The 21533-nt window shown below is 35.3% G+C and overlaps 1 pseudogene; it reads right to left on the bottom strand.

Annotated features, from left to right (window-relative positions):
• Positions 1-17406: 17406 nt before the first annotated feature.
• LOC117722774 (zinc finger protein 706 pseudogene) lies at positions 17407-17767 on the bottom strand (annotated as a pseudogene).
• Between the last annotated feature and the right edge of the window lie 3766 nt (positions 17768-21533).

Consider the following 21533-nt stretch of genomic DNA (forward strand, 5'->3'; position numbering starts at 1 on the left):
AGATAAATTTGAGACTTGCTCTTTTCATGTCATTAAAGTTGTGTTGAGATTTTGATGGGGATCACATTGAATCTGTAGATTGCTTTTAATAAGATGGCAATTTTTACTATGTTAATTCTGCCAATTCATGGGCATGAGAAATCTCTCCATTTTCTTGAGATTTTTTAGTATCTTTATTTTTTTAGAGACTTGAGGCTCTTGTTATACATATCTTTCACTTGTTTGGTTAAAGTTACCTCCAAGATATTTTACATTGTATATGAGTATTATGAAGGATGGTGATTCCCTATATTCTTTCTCGGCCTGTTTATGATTTGTATAAAGGCTACTGATTTATTTGAGTTAATTTTATATTCAGCCACTTTGCTGAAGTTCTTTATCAGCTGTAGAAGCTCTGGTAGAATTTTGGGGGTTGCTTATGTATACTATAATATCATCTGCAAATTGTGATACTTTTATGTCTTCTTTGCCAACTTATATCCCTTTGATTGCTTCTTATTGTCTTATTGCTCTAGCTAGAAATTCTATATTGAATAGAATTGAGAAGATTTGGTATCCTTGTCTTGTCCCTAATATTAGTGAAATTGCTTCAAGATCTCTGCATTTAGTTTGATATTAGCTGTTGGTTTGCAGTAAATTGCTTTTATTATGTTTACATATGGGACTTGAATTCCTGATCTCTCCAATACTATTAACGTGAAGGGGTATTGTATTTTGTCACATGTTTTTTCAACATCTAAGAAGATAATCATATGATATTATGCTTTGAATTTGTTTATATAGCAGATTATGTTAATGGATTTTTACATATTGAATCAAACATGAATTCTTGGGATGAAGCCTGCTTGATCATGGCGAGTGATGGTTTTGATGTGTTCTTAGATTTGGTTTGCAAGAATTTTATTGAGTATTTTTGCATCAATATTTATAAGAAAAATTGTATTGAAGTTCTCTTTTTTTGTTGAATCCTCGTGTGGTTTAGGTATCAGAATAAATTTGCACAAAGCTCAAGTCAAAATGGATCAAGGACCTCAACATAAAACCAGATATATGGAATCTAATAGAAGATAAAGAGAGAAAGAGCTTGGAACTCACTGACACAGAGGGAAATTTCCTAAACAGAACACCAGTGGCTCAGGCTATAAGGTCAAGAATTGGTAAATAGGGCCACATAAAACTAGAAAGCTTCTGTAACACGAAGAACTAGGCCAGTAGGACAAATCATCAGTCTTCACTGGCCTCATGTCTGATGGAGGGCTAATATCCAAATAAATAGAGAACTCAAGAAGTTCATCACCAAGAAACCATACAACTCAACCAATAAATGGGGTATAGAACTAAACAGAGAATTTACAACAGAGGAATCTCAAATAGCTGTGAAGCACTTAATGAAATGGTCAAAGTCCTAAGTGATCAGGGAAATCCAAACTACAACAACCCTGAGAGCCACCTTACATCAACCATAATGGCTAAGATCAAAACTTCAGTGACAATTCATGTTGTCAAGGATGTGGAAAAAGAGGACCACTCCACTATTTCTGGTGAGATTGTAAACTGGTACAACCACTCTGGAAATCAAGCTGGAGGTTCCTCAGAAAATTTGAAATAGATCCATCTATACTAATCTTGGGCATATACCCAAAAAATGCCCAAACGTAATTCCAGACTAATAACAAAAATAACAGGAAGCAACATCCACTTTTGTTTAAAATGTCTTAACATCATTGGACTCAATTCCCCAATTAAAAGACACAAACTAACAAATGGGATACATAAACAGGACCCAGCATTTTCCTGCATATAGGAAATGCATCTTAGTGACAAAGATAGATACCATCTCCGAGTAAAAGGCTAGAAAAGAATTTTGTAAGCAAATAGTCCCAAGAAACAAGCTGAAGTAGCCATTCTACTATTGAATAAAATCAACTTTCAACTAAACTTTATCAAAAAAGATAAGGAACACTTCATACTTGTCAAAAAAAATCTACCAAGATGAACTCTCAATTCTGAATATCTATGCATCAAATGCAAGAGCACCCACTTTCATGAAAGAAACCTTTCTAAAGCTCAAAGAACATATTGCACCTCACACAATAATAGTGAGAGACTCCAACACCCAACTCTCAACAATGGATAAATCATGGAAACAGAACATAAAAAGAGACACAGTGAAACTAAGAGAAGTTATGAACCAAATGGATTTAACAGATATCTATAGAGCATTTCATCCTAAAACAAAAGAATATACCATCTTCTCAGCACCTCATGGTACCTTCTCCAAAATAGACCATATAATTGGTCACAAAACAGGCCTCAACAATTACAAAAATATTGAAATTATTCCATGCATCCTATTAGATCAACATGGACTAAGGCTGGTCTTCAATAATGACAAAAACAATGGAAAGCCCAAATATAAGTGGAAACTGAACAACACTCTACTCAATGATAATGTGGTCTGGAAAGAAAAAAAAGAAAGAAAGAAATTAAAGACTTTTTAGAATTTAATGAAAATGAAGACACATCATACCATAACTTATGGGACACAATGAAAGCAGTTCTAAGAGGAAAACTCATAGCTCTCAGTGCTTACAAAAAGAAACTGGAAAGAGCATACATTAGCAGCTTGAGAGCACATTTGAAAGCTCTAGAACAAAAAGAAGCAAATACACCCAAGAGGAGTAGATGGCAAGAAATAATCAAACTCAGGGCTGAAATCAACCAAGTAGAAATGACAAGAACTATAGAAAGAATCAGCAAACCTGGAACTGGTTCTTTGAGAAAATCAACAAGATAGATAAACCCTTAGCCAGACTAATCAGAGGGCAGAGAGACTGTATCCAAATGAATAAAATCAGAATTGAAAAGGGTGACATAACAACTGAAACTGAGGAAATTTAAAAAAATATATTAGATCATACTACAAAAGCTTATTCTCAGCAAAATTGGAAAATCTGGATGAAATGTTCAATTTCGAAACAGGTACTAGTTACCAAAGTTAAATCAGGAGCAGATAAACCATATAAACAGTCCCATAACCCCGAAAGAAATAGAAGCAGTCAAAAGTTTCCCCACCAAAAAAGTCTGGGACCAGATGGTTTTAGTGCAGAATTCTATCAGACCTTCAAAGAAGACTTAATACCAATTATCTATAAACTGTTCCACAAAATAGAAACAGAAGGAACACTACCCAATTCATTCTTTGAAGCCACAATTATGGTCATTACTAAACCACACAAAGACTAAACAAAGAAAGAGAACTTTAGACCAATCTTTCTTATGAATATCAATGCAAAAATACTCAATAAAATTCTTGCAAACCAAATCCAGACACATCAAACAATCATCCATCATGATCAAGTAGGCTTTATCCCAGGAATGCAGTGATGATTCAATATACAGAAATCCATCAATGTAATCAACTATATAAACAAACTCAAAGAAAAAACATGATCATCTCACTAGGTGCTGAGAAAGCATTTGACAAAATTCAACACACTTTCATGATAAAAAAAAAAAAAAAAAAAAAAAAAAAAAAAAAAAAAAAAAAAAAAAAAAAAAAAAAAAAAAAAAAACTTGGAAAGATCAGGAATCCAAGGCCCATACCTAAATATAGTAAAAGCAATATACAGCAAACCAGTAGCCAACATATCATTCAACTTTTAAAATCAATAGCATCATGAAATTTGCAAGCAAATGGATGGAATTAAAAAACATGATGCTGTGAGGTAACCACCTAGAAAGTAAAGAAAGATATATTCACAAATGAGCAGATAGTATCAGTAAAGTTAAGGAAAACCATGCTACTATCCACAAATACATAGAAGCTAAGCAACAAGTAGAGCCCACATATGGAACATGTAAATCTCACTTTGGGAAACAGAATAGAAATCATGAGGAAATGGGGACAGTAGAATAAGGATGTGCATAAGAGGAATTAGGTTTTCAAAACATCAGAAATCCTTAGAATTGACATGACAAACATTTCAGTATTAATGTTCATTTTCATTAGAGACCTGTCTGCTCCGGACAGCTTCCTATATTGAATTCTAAGAAGAAATTGAGCATCCTTGGAGTTACTCCAGTTGTGGTGAGACAGCCACCAGGCAAGAATTGCCACTTTCCTTCTACAGACAAATTACTGTCCAGAAAAGGACACAAATGTAGAATAGTCGACTGGTTATATCTGCCTAGACAGAGTAATCAGCCCTTAATAATTCTGCAGCACTAAGGTCTGTCAGATGATCCTGGACCAGAAAGCAGAAGAACAGATGCTCTAACGTTTTGAAGTAGAGCAAGTGTCCAGGAGTTCAGAGGTCTCTATAAATTGGCTAAGTTTTAGAAGCTATGCTTTGTGCTTCCCACAATTATAGTTAACTCAGTCATTCTGGATTTCTGATGGGGTTGAAAACTTATAGCGATTTACCTTGAGAGAAAAGATTTGAGTGGATGGTCGTCAGCTGACATTCATCCTAAAGCCAGGTTCAGAACTAAATGTTTTAGTTAGGATAGATGACAGAGGTGCTGGTTAGTCAACAAAACAATGGACTGGTTATTAGGACTATCTTGTACCTCACTGGTACAAATTGGCATAATTATGCTCTAATTGTATTTTGTGAGAAAAGTTTCATTTTAATAGGAAGGGTGATGTGTAGGAGGAGCTAAGGTAGGAGGAGTACTGAGAGGAAGAAAAGGAGTAAGAAGAGGAGAAGAAGAAGGAGAGGAGAAGCTAGGTGATAAAAGAGAGAAAGAGGGGGGAGACAGAGAGGCAGATGTTCATGTATCTCCACCAGTCAAAGATAGTTGTTATATCTAGGTTGGGTAGTGGGTTATACCTCTGATTGAACAATACCAAACTTATAAAGCCTATGATTAACATTTTTTTTAAAAAATGTATAAATGCAAAAAGGAAAAGGGGGCATGGGATAGGGGTTTTCTAAGGGGGGGAATGGGGAAAGGGGATAGCATCTGAAGTGTAAATAAAATATCTTATAAACAAATAAAAAAATATAAAAAAAAAGAATAATGATTCAAGCCATGCCTTTAGTCCCAGAACGTAGGAAGCAGAGGCATTGGATTTCTATGAATTTGAAGACTCTCTGGTGTACAAAATTAGCTACAGTTCACCTCAGGTTACACAGAGAAATCCCATCTCAAAAAGAAAACAAAACAAAAATAAAAAGAAATTAAAAAAACCCAAAAACCAACAAAAAAAGCAAAAAAAAAAAAAAAAAAACCCAAACAAAATCAAAACAAGAGCAAAAACATAAAGTATGAGTATGCTACCACCAGAGCTGAAAGGATTTTACAACTCATTTGCATTTCATCAATTTTTTCACGTCATCTTTTATCTTCCAGAATCAGATCCAGTATACCATATGACATCCTGGAATAATAGCATTTATCTTACTTCACCATCTGAAAACAGTATGAAGACCATGACTTTTTCAGAATGAACACTTGGAAGTTTAAGAGAGGAGCAAATTGACCAATAAGGAAACATTTGAGACTCTCCTAGGACGTAGTTAATTCTATTCACACAAGGTTTTAATCCTTCGAAGAAAAATTATTCCAGTTGGCTTCATACAAAGAATAGTGCAACTATTTAAACAAGGAAGAGGTCAGTGACTGGTGTTAGAGCACAGTTCAATAGTTATGGGTACGATGTCCTTCTGCATTGTTGGAAACAGCACAATTCCACACCAGCCCAATTATTTCTGAGCCAGAGAGATTAAAATAAAGGAAGATACAAACTACATCTATATAGTGGTCTACCGTGTTCCATGAACTATTAATCCTTAAGATGCTTCAGGGTTTGGGATTTGAATTGAAATTTAATTTGTAAAGAATGAGTCAAATGCACTTTTTCAGTTAGCATTTCCAAATTTAAGTTTGCTTTCACAGGCAACAAAATAATCACTTGAGGGTCATAGTTCTCATGATTTTAAACTCTAAAAATGATATTTTTATTTACTATTATTTCATAATACTTTGATTCAGTATTATCTTTTATTTTCATCAATTTTCTCTTTAATTAAAGCATTAAATGTTCATTGCCATTATTTGACAAAATAATTACTGTAATAAATAATCTTAACTGGAACAATAACTTCATTGCCAGGTCTGGCATGACTGCATAAGGGGAGGTATGACACAGTTCCTGTCCCTGGAGCATTGCCAGGCCATTGATCCTCATGATTCCCAGGTCTGCTGATGGTTGCTCTTGCCAGGAAGTTTATCTGCTGTCTTTACTACTGTACTTTCAATCTTTCTTTCTGAGAATACACTTTCCCCATTACTCATGGCTAATCACACCATAGTAAGATGACATTTCCAAGAATGAGAAATTGAGGTGGTCATGAAGCTGTAGAGGATGAGGAAATGCCTTCCTTGTGGCCTTTGGGTTCATGGGAAAGTATCTAGACAATATAATCGCAAGGGCCATAAACATCTACATGAATCTTTTTGGAAATGGTTCATTGCCAGACTTGGCCTTGATTTTGGAATCATGAGGAAGAAAATGTACCTTCCAGGCCAATGACTGCTGAATTAATTAGCCAGGGTGTACTTGTGGGCACTTAGAATAGTGAATTAAAGTGGTTTCAGGAAGAAAAGGTATGGATAGAAAAAAAGGAAATTATGTATGATTTAGAAATAAATAGTATTAAAAGGAGAGTGTAGGAGGCTATGCAATTGCTAGGGTAAGGAAATAAAAATTAGAGAATTAAAAGATGAGGTAGAAACATACAAAAAGTATTCTATTTTTCTAGCTGATTGAAGAATTGGAGATGATAATGTAGGTAAAAATATTAGAGAGCTAACTGTTTTACTTACATAAATTCAAAACTTTGGAAGGAATGATTTTAATTTTAGTAGTTTGTTATCTTCCTATTTTTACATGAGAATAATCACTAAAGGCTGCTGTCTGCTGTACCAGGAAACTGGAAGAGCTGTGCCCAGCTACCCATAAAGAACAAGTTGTGTAAACCTATAAGGAAATGTGGGTTTGCTTTGCGTTTAGTTCTGCTCTAAGGAAACAGAGGCCAGGACTATTAATCTGGGACTCATAGAGTTTATGTAAATTTAAGAATTTTTGATAATTATTAAAAATTATAAAAGGCTTGATGATGTAGCTCTGGTAAATAAAAGCCTGGATTCCAGCTCTCAGGTTGGGAGAAGGAGGGAGAAAGCAAAAGAATGAGAAGGGAGAAAAAATAAAGCTGAAGAATTAAACTGAAGTATGATTAAGCTCAAGAATGAAGAATACTGAGAATTGTCAGGGAACAGAGAAAGTTCCTGAACTAACAGCTTGTATCTCCTACTAACTTTGATTCAGTATTGAATCAGGCCAGTTTCCATTCCTGCTTTTCTCAGGACCCTCCTCATTCTGAGCCTGGACCTCACGTAGCACTTCATTAAGACACAATCCAGGATATGTGTACAGTATACTTCTGTGACATGTGTATTATGCCACAAAAAGAGATGGATCCATCTTTTTCTCTCCTCAGTGCCACTGCTTTCTCAGCTCCAGCTGAACAACACTGAGTATCTCAGCAAATAAAAGATTTAGCTTTAATAGTTCTTGTATATTGTTAATCACCGTTTATTCTTTAGACATAGCTAACAAGAAAGACAAAATAATAATCAAAATAGCAAATGACCCTGACAGTGTCTTTAAAGTTCTTTCTAAAAATTCAGACGCCAGGCCTCTATACTCTGCACTGCTCTCCAACTCTCCACATACTTATCTCCCCAACTTCCAGAAAACATTCCACTGAGATTTCAAAAGTCAATGATTTCATTAGTATCAACCTGTCAGATGCCACCCACCCCCCCGGAGCTCTTGGGGACTGGATCCCCAACCAAAGAATAAACATAGAGGGACCCAGGGCTCCAGCTGCATATGTGGCAGAGGATGGCCTTGTTGGACATCATGGGGAGGAGCGGTCCCTTGGCCTGAGGGATTTGATGCCCCAGTGTAGGGCAATGCAAGGGCAGGAAGGCGGGAGCATGTGTATGGGGGAAATCACCCTAACAGCAGCAGGGAGATAGTGTAGGGGTTTCCAGGGGAGAGACCTGGAAACAGGATAATATTTGAAATCTAAATAAAGAAAATATTCAATAAAAGAAAAAAATATTGAAACAAATTTTTTTAAAATGTCAATGATTTTATATCCCAAAGCTCCAAAGTCCTTCTGCAATCCTCCCCAAATCAGTGACATCTGTGAAAGCAATAACCCATAATCCTGGTACTAATTTGTCTTAGTTAGGACTTCTACTGCTGCGATGAAACACCATGACAAAAAAAAAAAAAAAAAAAAAAAAAAAAAAAAAAAATCAAGGGGTTGGTATTCTTCCATTAGTCACTAATTAAAAAGAAAAAAAAAAGATTTACAGATGGATATTTGGAGTTGTTTTCTCATATAAAGTTTCTTTTTAGACAACCCTACTTTGTCAAGTTGACATGAGAGTAGTCACCTTAGGAGACTCCTGGACAATATGAGTGTTTTATTACACATTCAGCTACTAACTCAGAAATTACATTGCAAATAAAACAGCAATCTTTATCCTCACACACATAAACACACACAAATATATGACATATATTAATATGTTATATATGACATATGATAATATGACATATTAATATTAGTTTATTGTATATTTATTTATATATTAAATAAGTATTAATTTATAAATTAATTATTAATATAATATGTAACTTATCTACCTTATATATAAACATATATTAATGGTATATTTGTTGATTACCCAATGGCTACAAAAGTATTAAAGAGAAAAGAAGTTGAAAGGAGTTGATGTCCTTGATTCTGATATTTGATACACATATCCTAAAAGTGTCACTATGACATTTAAATTAGGTGTCATTTAATCCAGTTCCTCCAATGAGGAGCCAAGTCACAGGAACAGTGTCTGAATCTGGCCTCAGAATTGCATCAGGTTTAGTGATAAGGAGCAGATTCTTGCAGCTATACTAAGAATGTATAGGATATATGCATATAGACAAGTAATTGGGAAAATAGTTTACAATAAATTAGGGCATTAAAATCAGTGAATGTTAACTGGCTAGTGGAAGCGTTTGGATAGTCACAAGTTCTTTACCTCTTATTGTGCTAAAGAATACACTAGGTATTTATATGGCAGATTGGTGGTGACAAGGCCTTTGGAATGTAAAATATTTGCCCTTTAAGACAGTGGTTCTTAACCTTCCTAAAACTGTTATGGTTTAAAACAGTTCCTCACGTGGTGGTGACTCCAACCATAAAATTGTTATTACTTTACAACTGTTATTTTCCTATTGTTATGAATTTTAATGTAAATACTCGATTTACAGGTTATCAGATAGGCGATCCCTAAAAAAGAACATGACACACAAGTTGAAAACCACTTCTTTAAGGGGTACAGGGTGGATATTAAAATTCACTGGATCTGGTTGGTATGTTGTGTTACATTCTTACTCATTGTTTTTTTTTTTTTCAATACTCTCAAGTACTATATACTCTCAATCTAATTTGATATGTGTATTTTGTGAAAAATTTAAGGTTAAGCAAAAAGAAATGTATTAATCTGTGAGGTTTATATACAGAGCAAGAATCATCATTTCTCTTTTGTTTGGACTCAAGATAGAATTTCATATTTCTAATGAAGTCAGAAATAAAACAAGAGTGTTCACTTTCTTCACTATTGTTCATTGAAGGAAGGGATTAAACTCTTAGAACAATAGGTGAAAAAGAAGTAAAAGGCATATCAATAGAAAAAAGAATTCAGAGAATGTCTATTTGCAGATATGATTCTCTAGAAAAGTGACTACAAAGAGTCTACCACAGGATTTTCAAAGCAAAAAAAAAATATTTTTATGAAGTTTTTGGAACACAAAACTAACACCCTAAATCAGAAACTGTTCTATATATTAAAGGCAGATAACCAAGAACATGATCCCATTCACAAAAGCCACAAAAATACCCAGGAATAAATCTAACCATGTAAATGAATGTCATCTATGAGAAAAACTTTCATACCAGAAGAAGAAGGAGGAGGAGGAAAAGAAGAAGGAAAAGAGGAGGAGGAGAAGGAGGAGAAGGAGGAAGAGGAGGAGGAGAAGGAGAAGTAGAAGAGGAAGAGGAGGAGGGAAAGGAGGAGGGAAAGGAGGAGGAAAAGGAAGAGGAAGAAGAAGAGGAAGAAGAAGGAGGAGGAGGAGGAAGAGCAGGAGGAGGAAGAGGAGGAGAAAAGAAGGTACAAAGATAGAAATACAATATTCATGGAATGATGTTTATTCTATCAAATATCATACACAGATTCAATACAAATGAATCCAAACATCACTGACATCATAGCCAATCTTTACAAGTGTAACAAAAACATTCTCAAATATTATATGAAATGAGAAAATTCCAAGGACAGATTGGAATGTAGAATATACAAAGAATTCAACAAAATAAACATCAAGAAAAAAAGAGCTCAATTAAAAGTAAGTTATAATTCATTAAGTTCTCAAAAGAAGAGACATGAAAAGCTAAGAAATTATTTTTAAAATGTCCACCATTTTTATCTATCATGAAAAGCCAATAAAACTATATAGACTTGCAAAAGACAAGCCAGAGAAAACCCCAATATGGATGGGAGGTGATCCTGAACAATAAGATAAGGTAAAATGAAATCAAGCAAACCAAAGTAGGACAAAACAAGCAAATAAACAAGAAAAAAATTGAAGAACAAGAAGCTCATATAGACACAGAGACACACATTCATGCCCAAAGAAATCCCATAAATACATAAATGGAAAATCACAGTATATTAGGAAAGATCAATATCGTTTTAAAAATGTCCAGATAAACTGTTATGAGATAAAATACACCTCCAAAAATATCATTCAGTTCATCTGTGTTAGTCATTTACTGCTAGATGTGGAGCCTTCAATTAAGTGTAGTGTGTGTAGCCTGTGAGACTGTTGGTTAATCATCTGTAAATAGTTGTCAATTGAAGACAGCTATTCTTCTAGGCTTGGGATTGTTGAATGTGTTCACTATCCCCCTCAGGACTAATATGCCATCTGGCTTAGACCTATGGAACCCATTTGTTATGCTGCTACAATTACTCTGATTTCATATGTGCATCAGTTCTGAGGTGTCCAGAAAGCCTAGTGTCTTTGGTTTGTTCCATTCCGATTGACTCTTACAACTTCCTCTCCCACAGTGTTTTCTGACTACTAAGGGATGGAAATTCATGGAGACCCCCTATTTAGGATTGAGTATTCCAAGGTTTCTCACTCTCTTAACTTGGTCCAGTTGCCTGTCTCTTTATTTGTTACTACTTACTGTAGGAGGAAGCTTCTATGATGATGTCTGAGCAAGACGCCATGATTATAGTGGAATGCCATTAAGAGTTATTTAGTTGCTAGCTTCCTATAACAGAACAGAAGTGTTTGGCTTTTCTCAATGTCTATCTTATAGCTAGTCTCAGGTTACTGGCTACCAGAGTAATGTTAGGCATGGGTTCCATCTCATCTAGTAGGTCTTAAATCCAATTAAATAGTTTTTGGTTACTCCTACAATGTTAGGTCCCCACTGTAGCTCACAGATTCTATAGCTGAGTTGGTGTTTACATCTCTCATCTGGTGGAGTGTAGAGTAAATTCCAAAAGCATGGACATTAGTTGATAGTGGTGAAGGCTCTAGGTGAGCACTAGCTCATCTTCACCCTGTTCAATGAACATTTCTTTCAGCAAGAGGACCTTACCATCAGTATGAGAAAAGGAAGAAATAGCTATATTTAGCAATATCCTGTGTCATTGAGATATTCTGGTGTCCCTTTGGCCAGCAACTCAATTAGATGTAACCCATTCCTGCCACTGGAGGTTTCATTTGTTAGTGAAGTATGTTTAATTCTCTCTTTCTCTCCCCTAGTATAAAGTGATTCCTTTTGGATTTCTTTCATATATGTATGCATTTTGAGCAGATTTTCTGTAATACATTTCCAGATGAACACTCAAATGGCTCTTAGGTTTAGTTGTGTTTCTCCACATTCCTGCCTCTACCCAACTCTTCTCTTCCTTTTCCAATATAATCCTCTGATCCAGTCTCTTTCAGCCCATAACACATGCTCATCCATGTATAACTATCTGTTGTACTTTCCCTTTCTAGGGCTCATTTCTGCAACCTTAGTCCTAAACTCGGGGTATAGAGATTGTATACTATTAAGGAGTTAAAGTCTATCATCCACATACAAACAAATACATACCATATTTGCTTTGTATGGTTGCTCTGGGTTACTTCCTCCAGAGTGATTTTTTTAGCTCCATCCATTTAGCAGTGAATTTTCTGATTTTATTTTAGTTTTTAACTGTTTGATAATAAGCTGAATAATATTGAATTGTGTAATTGTACAGTATTTTTTATCCTTTAATCTGCTGTTGGCCATTAGGCTGTTTCAAATTTCTAACTAGTATGAGTAGAGAAACAGTGAGCAAGTGTCTTTGTGGTAGGATTTATGGTCTCCAAGGCAAATGCCGAAGAGTGGGATAGCTGGATCTTGATGTGGTTCTATTACCAGATTACTGAAGAACTGACACATTGATTTCCATAAAGCTGTTCAAGTTTGCATTCCCACCAGCAATGGATGAATCTAGTCCTTACTCAAATTCTCAATAACATGAGGTTTCATTGGTTTTATTTTTCTTAGCCATTATAACAGGTATAGAATAAAATTACTAAGTACTTTCAGTTTGCATTTCCATAATGATGAAGGATGTAGTAGATTTCTTTAAGTGTTTCTCATCAATGTGAATTTCCTTTTTGAGAGCTCTCCATTTAACATCTCTCTCTCTCTCTCTCTCTCTCTCTCTCTCTCTCTATATATATATATATATATATATATATATATATATATATATATATATATCCCAGTCATGGTTTCCCCTCCCTCCTTTCCTCCCAGTCTTACCTCCTCCCTTTCATTCCCCCCATCCACTCTTTTGTTTCTTTTTTTAAAAAAGGTAGGCCTCAATGGATATCAAGCAGTCAATGGCATATCAAGTTTTAGTAAGACTAGATACCTCCTCTACTACTATGGCTTGACTAGACAACCCAGTAGCAGGAGAAGGTCTCAAAAGCAAGCATCAGAGTCAGTCAGAGACAGCCAATAGATGGAATTAGAGGAGATTGTTCTGAGTGAAGTAATCAAGACTCTGAAAGACAAATATGGTATATAGTTCACTTATAAGTGGGTATTAGCCCAAAAGTAACTGATAATCATGCTATAATCTAATTAAACTAATCTAATATAATATAATTAGACCCAGTAAAGCTGTGTATCACATTGTTTTTAGCTGTGCACTTTTTTCTACTTGAAATACGGTGTTTTAAAATGTTTACTATATATTTCGAAGGTTAGTTTTGTGTCAGATACAGACTGGCTATAAATCTTTTTCTTATTCTATAGCCTGCTGCTTTGAATGAATGACAATGTCCTTTGCTATACTGAAGATTTTTCAGTTTTATTGGGAATCATTTATTTATTGGTGATCTTAGTGCCCATACTAACATTGTTATTTTTAATGCCTTTTTTAATCTGTATAAGAAAGTAGCTACTCAGTAACTCATGGCAACCCTTTCTAGAAGTAAAAGTAAAAGTAAAAGTAAAAGTAAAAGTAAAAGTAGCATCCCTATGGAACCCACAAACACCTCTGAATAGGGAAACAGGTATAGTAACTTCAGATCTTCATCTCTCCCTCTGTCCAGTCTTATTTCTAGCTCTGCAACAGACCACTTGTTGCTACCTCCTTCCTGCTCATCCTGATCACCTATGAATATCACAGACATTCCCATTCTAACCTCACCCCAACGCCCTCACCCTGTTTCCTGACTTTTCTTTTCTGTAACTACAGCAAGCAGTCCCTGTGAAGCTATAGACAACTCTAGCCCAGAAATCAGGTAGGCTAACTGAATCTCTTTACCTATCCCACTGCTCCATCAAATTTAGTCCCATAGTCTCATCCTACTTCTGCAGCAGAACAACTACTGATGCCTGTCTTTCCTCCCTACATCCATCTCCATGGAACTTCCTCTCCAGTCTTCCTTATTCCCCCACACCCCATTGGTTTGTTCCAGCCTCCAACTACAGGAAGCCTTACTTGGGAATACACAGGCTACTCTGACCAACTGAATAAGTAGGCTGATCGCACACCTTCATCTCTCCTTCAATTCCTCCATGTCCAGTCTCCACATCTATGACAGACCTTCTACTGTGTGCTCTCCTAGTTTCTGTCTCCTTTCTGTATGGACTAAGTGAGCAAATCCCAGTGGAAAACCCTACTTTTCTACCTTTTGTAAACCATCCCTAAATTCTCTACAGTTCATCCCCATTCATTGATGTCAGTTGCCAAAAGCCAGAAACAAATTTTAACTGAAATTCCAGTGGCCACACTATCAAGAGCCCAGAATAATTTTTACACTAGCTAACACAAAGCAAATACACTCTCCCAAGAGCCATAGAGAAAACAGAAATCAAGAAACAACACACTCAGCACCCAACAAAGGCAAGACCAAAAACAGCATCTAGAATTACAGTCTTCCCAGTCTCAGTTACTTAAATGCCAGTATAAAAATATAATGACAGCCAGGACAATATGTTTCCATTAGAGCCCCAAAACTCTACTGTAGCAGGCACTGCATATTACAATATACCTGAAGCACACAGAAAATTGATAACAACTGTTATCAATATATTAGGGGACTTTAAAGAGGAAATGAATAATTATCTTAATGAAATCTGTAAAAACACACTAGGTAGAGAAAGTAAATTGAATTGGAATGTGTCCTCATGGGAGGTGTGGGGTTGTTGGAGTGTTGGGCTTTGGGATTTCAAATGCTCAAGTCAGGCCCAGTATCTCCCTGTCTTCCTGCTGACATCAGCTCCAGCTGTAGAACTCTCAGTTGCCTTATCTGCTTGCATGCCATCATCCTCCCTGCTGGTGTATGATACTACAACTCTGAAACTCTTCAAGCCCGGATAAATGCTTTGCTTTATAAGAGTTGTAGTGGTTATCATATGGGTTCACAGCAATAGAACAGAAGTAGGATAAACCAAGCAAGTTGGGTGTTGCTGTGTCACCCCTGACCATATTACTTATTGGAAAAGTGTAGACTTGGAACTTTGAATTAAGAAAGCAGTTGGATGCTTTAAGATGCACCTAATGGATCATACTAGTAGGAGCATGGAAGACAGTGGTATTGATAGCAATGTAGATTATGATGAACCAGATTTCAGGAGAGTTACATATTAATGTTGTTGTTAAAGATGATGATGATAGTGATAGTGATAGTGATGGTGGTGATGATGAGATGATGATGATGATGATGATGATGATGATGATGATGATGATGATAAATGCCCTAGAATCATTCTGTGATATTTTTGGCAAAGAATGTGGCGGCTTACTGTCTTTGTCCAGAAACATGCCTGAGGTAAAATTGAAGAGATTTTGATTAATGACAAAGGACAAGGATATTTCAAAGCAGCCTTCTAGTGATTCTTTTATGTGGTTATTTTTTTCTTTAACATCTTCTTTAATAAGACATTACAGCACATGTGAGGTCTCAAGTGTGTCAGCTAAACCTGGGAATGAGAATGGAAACAAGTTTAATGCGAACTCCTTTTGACAACTAACTTAAATATAGAATATGAAGAGATTCAGTCCCCTCTTGTTATTTTATATCACCTTTAAAGACACCAAAACAGTTTTTAAACAAATTTGTCTGTTAAGGGTCTCTCCAAACAAAATTACAAAGATGTTTGAGTTGTCATTTTCTCCTTACAGCAGATTTAACTGAAACACAGAATAGGACCATGCTGGCAATCCCCGTGCTCCAAATGATGATTCCTCAACTATTCCCTATCACTGAGATAGTGAAATATGATGTCTTCAGCTTCTCTTAAAACACTTAAATGCAAGATTGAAAATGTTTTATTCTGATTTGCAACAGTGAAACAAACAAAAATAATTAAACAGAAAATTGTGAACAGGCCCTGAATAACCAGTTTGTTACTAAAAAGAAATGTACATCTGCAGAAAGCTCTTTCAAAAACTCTAAAATTTCTATTTAACTAGAATGTCTGTAAAGTCCACAAAAAAAAAAAAAAAAAAAAAAAAAAAAAAAAAAAAAAAAAAAAAAAACAGGTGAAATTCTAACTCTAGTTGCAACATTTTAGCAAACAGGGAATACCAAGTTTGAGAGGCAGGAAATTAGATACACAGACAGACCATACTTTTGTGAGGCTGGGGACGCAAACTACCAGCCCTAAGACTCTCCCTTGAGACACCGTCTTTCAAACTCAGAGACATGAGCTAGGTGGTCAGAATATCCTAAGCTGTCCACTAACTGTCCAGGCTACATCACAAGGGTTCTGTTTGTTATCAGCAGGTCAGAGTCGCAGCTCTAAGCAGCTATCAGTATGTTATGTTCTTCCCATTAAGTAAATTTCTAAACCTAAACTGAGTTACAGCAGACTTCCTTGTAAGCTACAACACCAGAATTAGTCTTCCCTAACTGGAAGAATTTACCTTATCTCACAACACTTTGCTAGTTCAGGTGGAAGTCAGACTAGACAGTCATTGATTTCAGGAGCCAGCACTAAGTCTCTAAAATTAGTTTTATTTGAAAGACAAAGAATGTTCTGGGAATTAAGCTGGAACAAATCTTTCTAATCTTCCTGTTAAATGAGGAAAATCCATTCATAAAATTAGCTAAATAACTTTCAAAATCCTTCAAAAATTATAGCTCAATTTTAAATGAAAGAATTTGAACAATTTGCAAAGATCCATTAAAAGACATGTCTTTACAGTTCACACTTGTTCTTTCATATTTTGTCCAGAAGGGCTATCGGGCAACCCTACCAATTTTATGAATTGAATCTGTCATCTACTATGACTCACAGATGGACACCCAGGAAATGGTCAGAAATGGGAAATGACAAGTAACTGTGAATACGCGGAAGCAGCAGATAGGCCATTCTTTAACCTGCATCATCTACCAAGAGAATCATGTGTACAATTTAATAAATGAGTCTGCTGTAGTTTAACAAGCCTGCCACTGAGCCTGAGATAGAGAATTATTCTTACAACACTAGCTGATCAACTCATTTTTATAATAAGGCAAATAATAAGGAAATTTAGAACAGAATTTCTACAACCATTTATCCTGTGGTGTTATAAAATCAAAGCACTACTTTATTAAATGAGTTATTTTATACAGTATGAATATCAATATAATTACAATTGTAAATTTTTTATAACAAGAATGGACTGATTTTTCAGATTTCCACATCAAAGACAACTGTACATGTACACAGAATTATCTTTGCATGAAGCCCAAAGGGAACAGCGTAAGAATGAGTGTTTCTGTAGCCCCTTTATTTTTTGCCGATCAACAATTTGTTTTAAAAAGCAGCTGCAGGATTGTTACTTAAGGTCTGAGACAGTAGAAGAGTCAAAGGTGTCATGAATTCACCTGTAACAACTTTATGCCTGAACATCAGCCAATTCTGGAAGAAGTGGAGTCTTAGGGTGCTTGCTCTCAAAGTACTGCTTGAAGGTCTTGGGGTCTGGCATTTGTGTCCTACAGACTAGGCAGGTATATATTAAGGCAGCTTTGGCAGCAGCCTTTTTTGGTTATATTTTGTTTCTTGTTTTGTCCAGCCTGCTTTTTGGCATTTTTCTGCTGAGACTGAATCTTCTGCTGTCCATGAACCATATCTGGGCCAGGCTGGTCTGGTGTCCCAGAGACCACATAGCATGAGAAGAGCTGGGCAGGGTGAGCCTTAAAGGAAGGGTCCAGCCCCTGCACCTCTTGAGGCCTCCACCACCCGCAGAGGAAAACTGAGCAGAGCCAGGAACACAGCAGCCCATGCTTAGCACACCCCCCACAGTGTGCGAAGGTTACTCTTTTGCAGTTGTATAATGAAAAGGAGAAAGCAGAGAAAGTAAAAAATACAAATGAAGAATTTGAAAAGAAAAAGAGCACCAGGACATGTAGTACATCTTGTCAAATGTCCAAGAAGATGAGAAAGTTTTTTTTTAAAAGCCTGGTACTAAATGAAATAATTTGAGTGATAATCTCAGAACAATACGTTACCTTGCTAAGCTTCTAATGAGGAAACAATTTACCACAGAAAGCCGATGCGCATATAATTGAACAATGGGGCTGTGTTCCAGACACAGCAAGAGGCAGAAGTGTCAGCTTCAGACACATGATTCAGGTTTTAGAGTCAAGGGTACAAGAAAAGGGTTATGGAATCTCTGTGCATGAGTAAGGAAAGCCTCCTAGTTCGAGTGTATGTCATGTATGTCAACGCATGAAGGCCCATTCAGAGAGGTCTTTGTGTGACCTACAAAGGTAAAGCATGGATTGCCCTGGAGACGCAAAGATAATGAAAATACCAGAGTCACAGGAAACCTGTTGAAAAACTTGGAAGACCACGTGTGGAAAGAGCTGAAAGGGAAAATGAGTATTGTAGTTCACAAAGCCAAATAAGGAGTTGAGGAGCTGTAGAGGGCTTTGATATCAGACATGGTAATGTAAAGCACTAGTTGAATGGTTGTTTTTGTGTGTGTGTTTGTGTGAGTAATCATGATACCTCTTCACAGCAATAGAACACTAAGAGAAAAGTGAATCAAATGGTTCAAGAACTAAAATTTGAAATGGAATTAAAAAAAAAAAAAAAACAGGGAGATCAAAAAATGAAAAATTTAAAAACTAGGACAGAAACAACAAAAGCAAGCCTTACCACCAGACCACAAAAGACAGAAGAGAGAATCTCAGACACTTAGACATGATAGAAGAAAAATAATTATAGAAAATGTCCATCTGAACAACTCCTGGCATAAAACCTCCAGAAAATCCAAGACACCACAAAGAGAATAATAAGAACAAAACCAGAAAAGGAAAGCCAGGTCAGAGGCATAGAAAATGTTTTTTAACAAATCATAGAAGAAAATTTCTCTAATCAAAGAAAGGAAATGCCTACCAAACTACAGAAAGCATACAGAACACAAAATAGATTGATCCAGCAAAGAAAGCCCCTTGTCACATAACAATCAAACATTATTATTGACAACAGAAGACTATTAAAGGTTCCAAGGGGAACAGAACAAGTAACATGTAAGACTAAATCTAATAACATTATCCGTGACTTCTCAAGACTCTAAAAGTGAGAAGGACATGGAACAATGTGCTACAGACTCTTAGAGACAGCAAATGCTATCCCAGACTACCATGACCAACAAAAATTTTAATCACCATAGATGGAGAAAATTAAAAATTCAAAGATTAACCAAATTTAAGCAAAACCCAGCAAAAAAATCCGGCCATACAGAAGGCACTAACGTGAAAATTTCAAATGATATATTCCTATTTATACTCATAAAAGAGCACTTCATTCATCTCTCATCAAAGAAGTTTCTACTCACAATAGATGATAATTAACACAGAGACCTATACCTTGATAATGTGCAAAGAATGAGATAATTTGGACTTCAAAAACCTGGGATCCATAGAAAAGTTCTGTCAAAAGGAATGTAATGGCCAGAGGTGTCACATGATATTGAGGATCAATATTTTACAAAGTAGATGCATATGTGAATTTATTGAGACTGTGACAATATACATAAGAACTGCACATACGCCATACAAAATCCAGAATAGAGGATGGGAAGTGGGCACAAATCATCCCAATCAGACTCCAGGAAAGGCCCCAAACTCAGGAATAGATGGTCAGTAAGTGAAAGGCACTTCATGTGTTTGAGTCTCTTTACTTTGTATTTGTTTTATGTTTGTTCGGTAGTTTTTTTTAAAAAACTAGAACTACAGAAAATGAAAATGGAATAAGGTGGATGTAGAAGAGTAGTATGACAGAAAAAAAAATGTCTTTAAAATGCCAATTATGAAATTGCCAAAGGAAAACCAACAGAATTACTGAAGAGAGGAAAATGTTGATAGTATTTATGATATAAAACCAAATATAGTTATGATACCTTTCTTTAATGCAAATATTGCTTCTGTCAACACCCTGTCTTTAAAAATGACTTCTGACTTAGAATATTTCAAAGCAGTTACTTCAAACAACAAGAGCACCATACAATCCAGGTAGAAGACAGATTTCCTGCTAAAGTATCTATATAGATAATAGTAAATTTGTGTATAGAAAGATAAGTGTTATAAATGCACAAATGTCATATAATAATGAAATGAAATAAATGTGATATATATGTATATATATACATACATATATATGTATGTATATATAAATATTGTATATATGTATATATATACATATATGTATGTGTGTATATATATATATATACATATATATGTATATATATATATATATATATATATATATATATATATATATATATATATACATATATATATATTTCCAGAACTACTTGAGCATGCCTTTGGCCTTAGCACTTAGGAGGCTAAGACAGGCAGATCTCTGAGTTTGAGGCAAGCCTGGACTTCATAGCATAGTCCAGGTTGATCAAGGCTAAACAACAACAACAAAAAAACCCTATGTGGAAAAATCAATGTATCTATTAACCTATCTATTTATTTTCTATCTATCCATTTACCTTTATATATCTGTATATTAGAACTACATTATTTAAGTGAAATGAAACTGTCAGGTGTTTTCAGCTTATTCTCATGAATAGTCTTCTGCTTCATAGAATAAGAATGCCATATCCTTTTGAAATATAAAATTTAGAGAGCTAATGTATGGGTAGATAATAGGATGTACGAGATTAAGATAGTTTGAAATCCAGTGTGTTTAAATCTGATATGATACAAATGAAGATTATTTAATGGTTTTCCTGGATTAAGCATTACAGGCAAAGGCAATCTAAGAACTGACACACTGAAGAAATAATATTGCAAAACCCCATGTCTATGAGCTATTGCACTTTGTTGACAAAAGGAAACTGTGTGTTACGAGGTGAACTGTTGTGACTGGAATTAATTCTCTGAAAGGTATTTGTCTCTTTGCTTGAGAAAACCGGGTTCCACATTTTCCTTGAATGAACCACCAATTTCTCTAGAAATTTCTCTAGATGGTTAAATTGGACTTGCTTACCATTTCAAAATAAGTACATATCATTGTGAACACAGAGCTTGTGTTGTGGAACAATTTTATCTTGAGTCTCATTCAAAATAATAATGAAAGTTCATATGACTGACACATATTTTAGGACAATGTACGGAGACATTTGTATTTGCTTCATGAGAATAAAAACCTGTAGGTGAAAATGAGGTGAAAAGGAAGTGAATATTGTACAAACACACAGAAAGTTGGCAATAGATTCATTGTCATGTCCCTGTGTTTGTAAGTAAACCAGATGTCCTGGAGAGACAAAAAATTAAACTCCAAAAACATTCTTACTTGTATTTGGAATAGTGTACTTAATAGAAACAAATTAAATTTAGGATGTTATTAGTATGAAACACCTATTGAATATTCAAA

The sequence above is a fragment of the Arvicanthis niloticus genome, chromosome 17 (assembly GCF_011762505.2).
Source record: "Arvicanthis niloticus isolate mArvNil1 chromosome 17, mArvNil1.pat.X, whole genome shotgun sequence".
NCBI lineage: Eukaryota > Metazoa > Chordata > Mammalia > Rodentia > Muridae > Arvicanthis > Arvicanthis niloticus.